Here is an 8,952-nt window from a genome sequence, read left to right on the forward strand (position 1 = left end):
GGCTGGAAAGAGAACAGGTATACAGATGCAACTCCGATCACTTGGGATTGCTAAGGTGAGACTTTTACGGACAAGTTCTTTCTAAGAAAGCTAAGGGAGACAAAAGCTCAGGACTTTAGGAACTTGAAGCAAGGTAGCATGATAGTCTAAGAGTGTGGGCTCAAGTTCACCCAATTATCAAGGTATGCTCGTCACATGGTTGCTAATTCCAGGGCCCAAATTGTCAAGTTTCTTTATGGAGTGTCACACTTGGTGAAAATAGAGTGCAGAAATGCTCTACTGCTAGAAAATATGAACATCTAATAGGTTCATAACTCATGCTCAGCAGGTTGAGGGAGATAAGCTTAGAGAGTAGGCTAAGAGAAACAAAAAGTCTAGGATTAGGACTATGGGTATTCTCAACTAAAATCAGGTAGAGGAAATAACTCTTTGGGTCAACAAAGTTTCTCAGCTCCAGCACCTTCATCAGTTAGTTTTTCATCCTCCAAGTTCACACATGATCATAAAGGTAGGGCATGAGGCCCTAAGTCTTAGGAAAGTGTTTTAGGCACCAAAACGTACCCAACTAGTCGTAAGCGTGGTAAGAACCCTCCAGGTGAGTGCCTTAAAGGAAAGAAGGATGCTTCAGGTGTGGTCAATCTAATCACTGGTTGAGATTCTCCTTCTAAACAGGGTCAAGGAGGTAGTAATAATATATATTTGTACATTACTTCAGCAGCACCAACAGGTCGCCCAATTTAGCAGGGTAACTCATTTGGTACATGTGGCGGTCAGCGCCAAAATAGGTTGTATGCTCTCCAAGCTCGTTAGGATCAAGAAGAATCTCTTGAGGTAGTCACTAGTACGTTATGAGTTTTTGACCTTGATGTTTATGCATTGTTAGATCAGGGACTACTCTTTCTTTTGTCACTCCATAAATAACAATCAAGTTAATTGTTACTCCAAAAACTCTCTCAAAACCTTTCTTAGTCTCTACTCCAGTCGATGACCAAGTTACAGCTACTCAGCAGATCTTGTAGACTTAGGAAAGGTAGAATTTGATGTCATACTAGGCATGAATCTGTTACATTCCTTTTATGAATTAGTCTATTGTAGATTAGGATTATTCATTTTCAGTTTCCATACAAACCAATCTTTGAATGTAAGGGTAGTAGCTTAGTGCCTATGTGTCGATCATTTCTTACCTTATGGCCATAAAAATAATCTCTAATGGATATCTCTATTATTTAGTTCGAGTTCCTAGAAGTGTTTCAATAAAATCTTCCCAGAGTTCCTCACGAAAGGTAAATCGACTTGGGAATTGATCTCCTTCCAAATACCCAACCTATCTCTATTCCTTCTTACAGAATGACTCTAGTCGAAATTAAGGAATTGAAAGAGCAATTGAAAGACCTTCTAGATAAGGGCTTCATATGACTTAGTATTTTGTCGTGGGTGCACTAAAGTTTTTTGTAAAGAAGAAAGATGGTTCTCTCAGAATGTGCATTGACTGGAGGTAGATGTACAAGGTCATAATCAAGAAAAATTATCCCATCGATATGATTGATGACTTTTTTGACCAACTTCAGAGCGCTAGACATTTTCAAAGATAAACCTCAGATCGGGTTATCATCAGCTCAAAACGAGAGATAGTGACATTCCAAAGACAACCTTCAAAACTCGTATGGTCATTATGAATTCGTAGTTATGTCATTTGGACTAACCAATGCTCATGAAACTCTCATGGACATGCTGAACACAGTGTTTAAGCAATACTTAGATTTATTGTTATCGTCTTTCACTACAAAAAACACGCGTATTAGCCACGCATGAAACCGTGACTAAATGGGACACAAATCGTGGCTAACTGCACTTTGACACAGTCGTTTAGCCACGGTCCCAAGCGTGCCCATAATGGGCGTCGCGAGCAAGTTTGCCAGGGTTTTGGCATTCTTGGTAACATTTATTTAACCACGTTTTGATCTCAATTATAGCCACATTCATTGCATGGTTAAACAAGCCATAGTCAATATGAGGAATTATACATTAGCCTTGGTTAAACCGTGGCAAACATAAACTTTTTTAAAAAAAAATTACAATTGGTTCCTAGCATTATGCTGGTACCAAAACATTAATAAATAAGCATTCAGTAATAATCATCATATACAAATTATATGGATCAAGATGAAAATGGACTTATTGCAAGAATTAAAGATACATTGGCATCCATATTTTTTAGCACCACTAAGGCATATAATATATCTCCAAGGTCTTTTCTTTCATTTCCCTTGAGCAACAAGTTTCCTGATAGTTTCAGAAGCAACCATGAAAAAACTTAGACCTCACAGATAAAGAACCCAACCAAGAATTACAAGTTAGATTCCTAATTTATGCACACGACTAGATAAACCAATTTCAAAAGGTAGTTTTGATCAAAGTGAACCTTTCATTGGAAGAATAAGATGGTTCATTGTAATATCCACAAGGTAACATGGGATTTTTAATATATGTTGAGGCACCTACCTTATTGAAAATTCAACAGCAAGAGGGTGTATACATTTACACAGTTGAATAACGCAAGGCATAATTCGTAATGCTAATATGTACGACCAAAACATATGTCGAACTAACATTGAAATTTCAACAAGCTCAACAAATCAGCAGAGAAATTGAAGATCAACCGTTTCACACATATTCAGAAGACAATATCTATATACATTTAGAATAAAAGATAAACAATCAAACAAGGAGACGAGTAGACATACACCAATTTAAAGTTGCTAATATAAGACACACTTTAGCAAAATTGACAATCATTTTCCCCCATTTCGATCAAATCACATATAACAAGCAAAATGTAGAAGTAATCTTGAGGAAGAGGGTCTTAGTTGTGTCATTTTCCGATTCATCTAGTTAATGGAGATACAATTAGAAACAAATTTAAAAGTGCAACCAATAAAATAATATAAGAATTTAAAGAAAATTAAGCAGATCAGTATAAAAAAAACAGAAATCTATAATACCTTGATGCTAAAAAGAGATTTTGGAAGTTGTGACCGGAATCAAGCAAAATAGAACCCACCAAGAGACGTCTTAGTGGGGGTGCTAAAACCAGTCATGAAATCACTATGCAATCTCCAATCTGAAGCAATCAATAAAATCACAGTAACCACCCAAAAATCAAAACCATATCAGAAGTACATGATGAGGCCTTTTTTCTTTAAAATGTGACGACATTTTTATAATGGAGTGTCATTAGGAGTAGAATAGAAGTCAATGAATTAAATACTTACTAAACACAAAGAAGTAACATTCTTTTTATAGGCGAACTAAAAAGGAAAGTAAGCCACATAAATTGAAAAAAAGGGAGTTGGTGATTTTGAATAATGGACACAACTCACTAGCCTAAAATGGTAGTATTAGGAAGTTCCTTGGGTCAATTTTGTTTGTTTCTAAATAAGTAGTGTTTGAATTAACTATTAAGAAGGTAGTTTCAAATACCAGAAGGCTCAAGCGACCAATATTAAGAAACAATGACATTATTGATACTCCGATAATGTTCTAAGCAGAGATAGTAGAAATTCACCTTCGAAACATCCTCCTCACTACCACACCACAAATGGCATCCCACCCTACCTCATGTCTACTATAACAAAAATCCATGGACATGGCTCAACTTAGTTTTCTCCATATTCTTAATACTTTGAAACTAGATTTGATTATGTATGACTTTCTTCAGCTATGGTTTCCTATTATGGCTGCTTCACTGAATATACATTGTGTTCTGTTCCTCATCCCTGGTGCACTCACAAGTACATATCTTTCACATATCTGTAAAAAGAAACTTGTTTATGGATACCAGTTTCCATCCATTTACAAATTGAGTATAAGAGAAATACACATGTTTGAACCAACTGAAAAGACAAAACTAATGACAGAATATAGATTCACATAGAAGAGTCAATGGATGCACTTATGGATAATCTCAAATTAACATGATTAAGTCAATCAGACTATTAAAATGACAAGACACTGATTCTCTCTCTAATATAAACAATAAAAGCTATGTTGATCTTATACACTTTTTTGTCCAACATTCAGAATCTGCTTATTCATACAGTTAAAGAAATTTTGTATTTCAAGAGAGTAATGTTGATTTACGTCATTACTAAAAAATAGAAATTACTAACACAAAAAGTTGATGATAAACAAGTTTGCTTAGTGATAACGACATTGAATTATAAACAAGAAATTTGCTTAAGACAAACATCAAGGACTAGTGACATGTCCTAAGACTGATGTACCTTTTTCAGATGTTCATTTTGAAAGTATAAAATTCAAACTCAGGCACAAATACATAATTGAAGTTACTAGACAAGTATTCACTGGCAGGGAGATAGATGTCAGGGATAGAACAACCACCAAATGGGACTTTCATCGATAATGAAGATAAGATTTATCTCATAGAGCTCCCAATAAACTCCATTACACCAAGTATAATGCTCTCACATTATAATAGTTAAGCAAAACATATTAGCAAAAATAGGTTAAAAATATATTAACATAACATACCATTTAGCCAGTTCCTAATTAGTCCCAACACGGAAGTGTAAAAAAGAACGTAAATAACAGTACTGTAGTATATGGTCAGTTAATTCAAAACTACTAAGAAAATCAAAAGTTTCAAATAAAAAAAACCTAGTGATTGCAAACCTATTCACAAACTCACTTAAATTCCCTCGAAAATCACATGGTTACAATAATGTAACGTTTTCATCTAAGCCTAAATCCCAAGTTAGTTCCTCAAGATTATCCACTTTGCTTAATTTAGACACATTCAACAAACATTAGACCATGGTTCAAGACAAAGCAACAACATAAACCACATGGTATATCATAAACACAACGAAATCACCAGGCAATTATCAACACGACAAAAAGAAATAGCCAACATCTTTTTTGTCAAATCAAAACCTGTACAAACCCACAACAAGTTTTCTCTAGATTTTTCATTAAATAATTTATTGAACAAACTATAAAAATTAAGTACAAGTTTATTTGCCTAAAATCCCACAACCCTATCAAAGTTAAAAGAAATTTTACACAAAGAGCAACCCTCAAAGAAACCCATTAAAAATTTAACAAAAAATTAACTTAAAAATCTTGGGTAGCGGAGATTGGTGACCTGAAAATGATTTACTACTTTCTGCTACTATTTGAGGCAATCAAATTTAGAACGGTGAAGAAGTATTCCATCTTTGTTGATAGATTTGGGTGTTGGTTTCTTTCTTCTCAATTTTGGTAAAAAAAAATTGGTGGAAAAGTTAAGAAAGATGATGTAAGAAAAATATTGGGGAAATTAAAAGATAAACGAGAGGGAGTGAAGTTTTAAGTCCCGCCTGATTTTGTCATGATATTTTAGCTTCAGCCTTTTCGTCGTAGAGAATTTTTATTTAACTGTGGGTAAAATCCAGTTTTTTGGTAGTGTTTATTGATAATATCTTCATTTACTCTAGGAATGAGGAAGAACATACGAATCATTTCAGGGTCATAATGCAAAATCTCAAAGACCGATTCTCTAAGTTTAGAAAATCTGAGTTTTGGTTGCAATCCACTACTTTTCTTGATCACATTGTGTCTAGAGAAGGGATCCTAGTAGATTCTTAGAAAATACAAGCAATAAAATAATGGCTCAAACCTATCTTTCCTATAGATATCAGAAGTTTCTTGGGTCTAGCAGGTTATAACAGTTCATGGAATGATTTTCATCCATAGCCTCTCTATTAATTAAGTTGACTAAAAAAAAAGATATGTTTCAGTGATTAGATGATTCTAAGAAGAGCTTCGCATAACTGAAACTAGGTTGACTACAATTCCTGTTTTGACTCTATCAGAGGGTTCAATCAGTTGTGTGATCAATTTCAATGCCTCCAGAGTTGGCGTAGGTTGTGTGTTGATGAATCAGGGTAAGGTTATAACTTATGAAACTAGACAACTTAACGTACGTTTGGCAAAGGTCAATGAATCGGGAGAACCGGTCTGGGACGTACTGGAAACAACACGAAACCAGTATTAATGGTGCGGAACTGTATTGATACTGGACCGGTAGTTCCGGAAAAATATATATAGAGCCATCTCGAACCAGTATGAAAATTTAAATTTCAAACTTCCAAACTTTAAAAGTATTAAAATTTAAATTTCACAGTTTAAAAGTTTGAAAATTTAAATTTCAATCTTTCAAACTTTAGAAGTATCAAAATTTAAATTTCACACTTTAAAAGTTTGAAAATTTAAATTTCAAACTTTAAAAATATAAAAGTTTAACTTTCACACTTTAAAAGTTTGAAAAATTAAATTAAAACTTTAAAACATAATAATAATATAAAGCTTAAATATCACACAAATTTAAGTTTGAAATATTTAAATTAAAGACAATAATTAAAAAATTAAGGAAAATAGCCTATAGACTTTTATTAATATTAATCCAAAACTAGTACAATTTGTGTTACAAAAAATTAGTAGATTATTAAAAGATCTAATCTACACAACCTTCTTTTAGATAGGGTTCTGTTTAAATTTATCATACTCATACTAATACTAATACATATTTAAATTTAATAGGTCATGCTACCATACAAATTATTTCTTAAATCATTTAGTATTTCTCTAGTAACATGCTCGAGAATCGGTTCATTAGATACTCTCTCCATTGCATCACTGCCATCTTCACTACACTCTTGCATTATTTCATTAACGTCACTTTCAAATTTGGTCTGTAAAGGTGGACGATCATAAGTCCTTCTCTCGCCATTAATCCAATCTCTAAATAAAACGATGTCTCCAAGCTATCTTCTGCTAATGAATGTCTATGCTCTTCAATTTTAGATATTGTAAAAGCGCCTTCCGAAGCCATTGAAGACTCTTGAATAGCTAACACATCTCGAGCAACCGGTTGAAGTTTTAAAAATTCCTTGCCACGATTGCTCCAGCATTTTCGATTATCAGAAGTAGGTTCTATATTTTGATTAATATATACATCAAAATTATTTCTACCATCATGGGGAAGATCAAGATAAAAATCTAATATACCATCTTCATTAAATTTAGACCTAGAACTTTGAGGTTCTTCATTACGTACTACATTACTTATATTAGAATTATACAAGTTAATACAATTTTCTAGCTTCAATTTTAATACTATATTTAACTTGTTGACAATTATGCATTCCATCATCTTCATCTTCAATATCAATACTGATATTAAAATATATTTTATCTACCAATCGATATGCACCTACATCTTTGTAATGTGGGTTTACCTAACAAGCGGTTAAATAAATTTAAGGAATAGGAATAAAATATTTTTAAATTTTTCAATCATATTCTTAACAAATGCTTCAAATTTTGGTTTATTTTTGAATTTATAAAATTTACTAAAAAAACACAGATATTAGGTAAAATGGAGCAAATAGTTGGATAATAAAGTGCAATTTTTTTTGTAGTTAAATAAAAAACTTTTAAGAATTCTATAAGTTCTTTTAAATCATTCCAATCATTTTCATCAAGTCTATATGTCAGATTTGAATTATGAGTATTCCAAAACATTTGTAAAGGTTTCGTATATTCATAAGCGACTTCTAGCATTTTATGAAGAATTCCATCTAGTACACACCGATTTTGGAATTTTTCTAGGTGAAAGGTTGAATTCACAACAATGATTTTACAATTCTTTATGTCTAGGCTTAACTTTACATTTAAAAATAAAATTAAATGCATTTTCAACCTTCATGCAACCATCATTGCACATTGGTATACCATCTCTACCAAATAATTTATATATGTGTGCAACACATCTAATATGAAACCATCAATATAAACAGGGCAAAGTGACGATTTAAGCATTTCAACAACAAATGTATTATTAGAAGCATTATCTAAGGTGACACTAGTTAGTTTTTCAAGAATTCCATATTTTGTAAAATATTTATCATTGTTTGAGTTATATAACTTCCAATTTTTTGCAAGTTACAACATTTATAACCTAAAATTCTTTTTTCGCAAACTTCAATTTTCATCAATTCAATGTGCAGCATTAGTGATATAATCATTACCATCTACACTACGATCCATATCAGAAGTAATAAATATTTTTCAAATATTATAACAAAATAAACAACGAAGATATTGAAAATATTGAGCCTGATAATCAAAGATAACCTTTTCAACTATATTTCTAGCAAAACCTTTAAAATGTGGATTATATACAATTTGAATGTAAAGAATAAAACTGGGATTTTCAGCAAAACTAAATGGCAAACCCGTAACCACCGTTGTATACTAGAACCAGAAATATTAGACGGATTTAATTGTGTTTGGACCATATTTGAGCCACCTGCTCCTACATTTTCAAGAAGGGTTGTATCATTTTTTTAGCTTTGGTTACAGCTTCAACATGTAAAAATTCATTTTTACAACATGACGTTAAATGATTACTCAAATGTCCCGTCCCACCCTGTTTTCCTACAGTTTTATATTTCATTCTATATTTACTTTTATTACAAATATCTTGTGTTTTATCTTCATTCTAAGTCATTGTTGCGCTTAGTCCTAAAATGCACGGGGAAACGGGAGCAGGACAACGAAACGGAGCGGGAGTTGAGGGATTAGTAGCTGTTGGAGGTTCAGTGTCATCATCATCATATACATCAACACTATTATCAAAACTATCAATATAATCATTAACGTTACCATATTTATCATCTTCAAGTAATTCCTCATTAAAATTACCAAACCTTCTTTGTAAATGTTCATGATAAGGATCTAATCCACAATTACTATCGATGTAAAAATAGTTTCATTACCATGCTTATAATCATCCGTAGTATTTCTTAATATAATAGATTTTCTAGTTTTATATTTACAATTATCTTTTTTTAATTAGTAAACGAAATCAAGTTAAATGCATTATTAACC

Source organism: Solanum lycopersicum, chromosome 5 (assembly GCF_036512215.1).
Source record: "Solanum lycopersicum chromosome 5, SLM_r2.1".
Lineage (NCBI taxonomy): Eukaryota > Viridiplantae > Streptophyta > Magnoliopsida > Solanales > Solanaceae > Solanum > Solanum lycopersicum.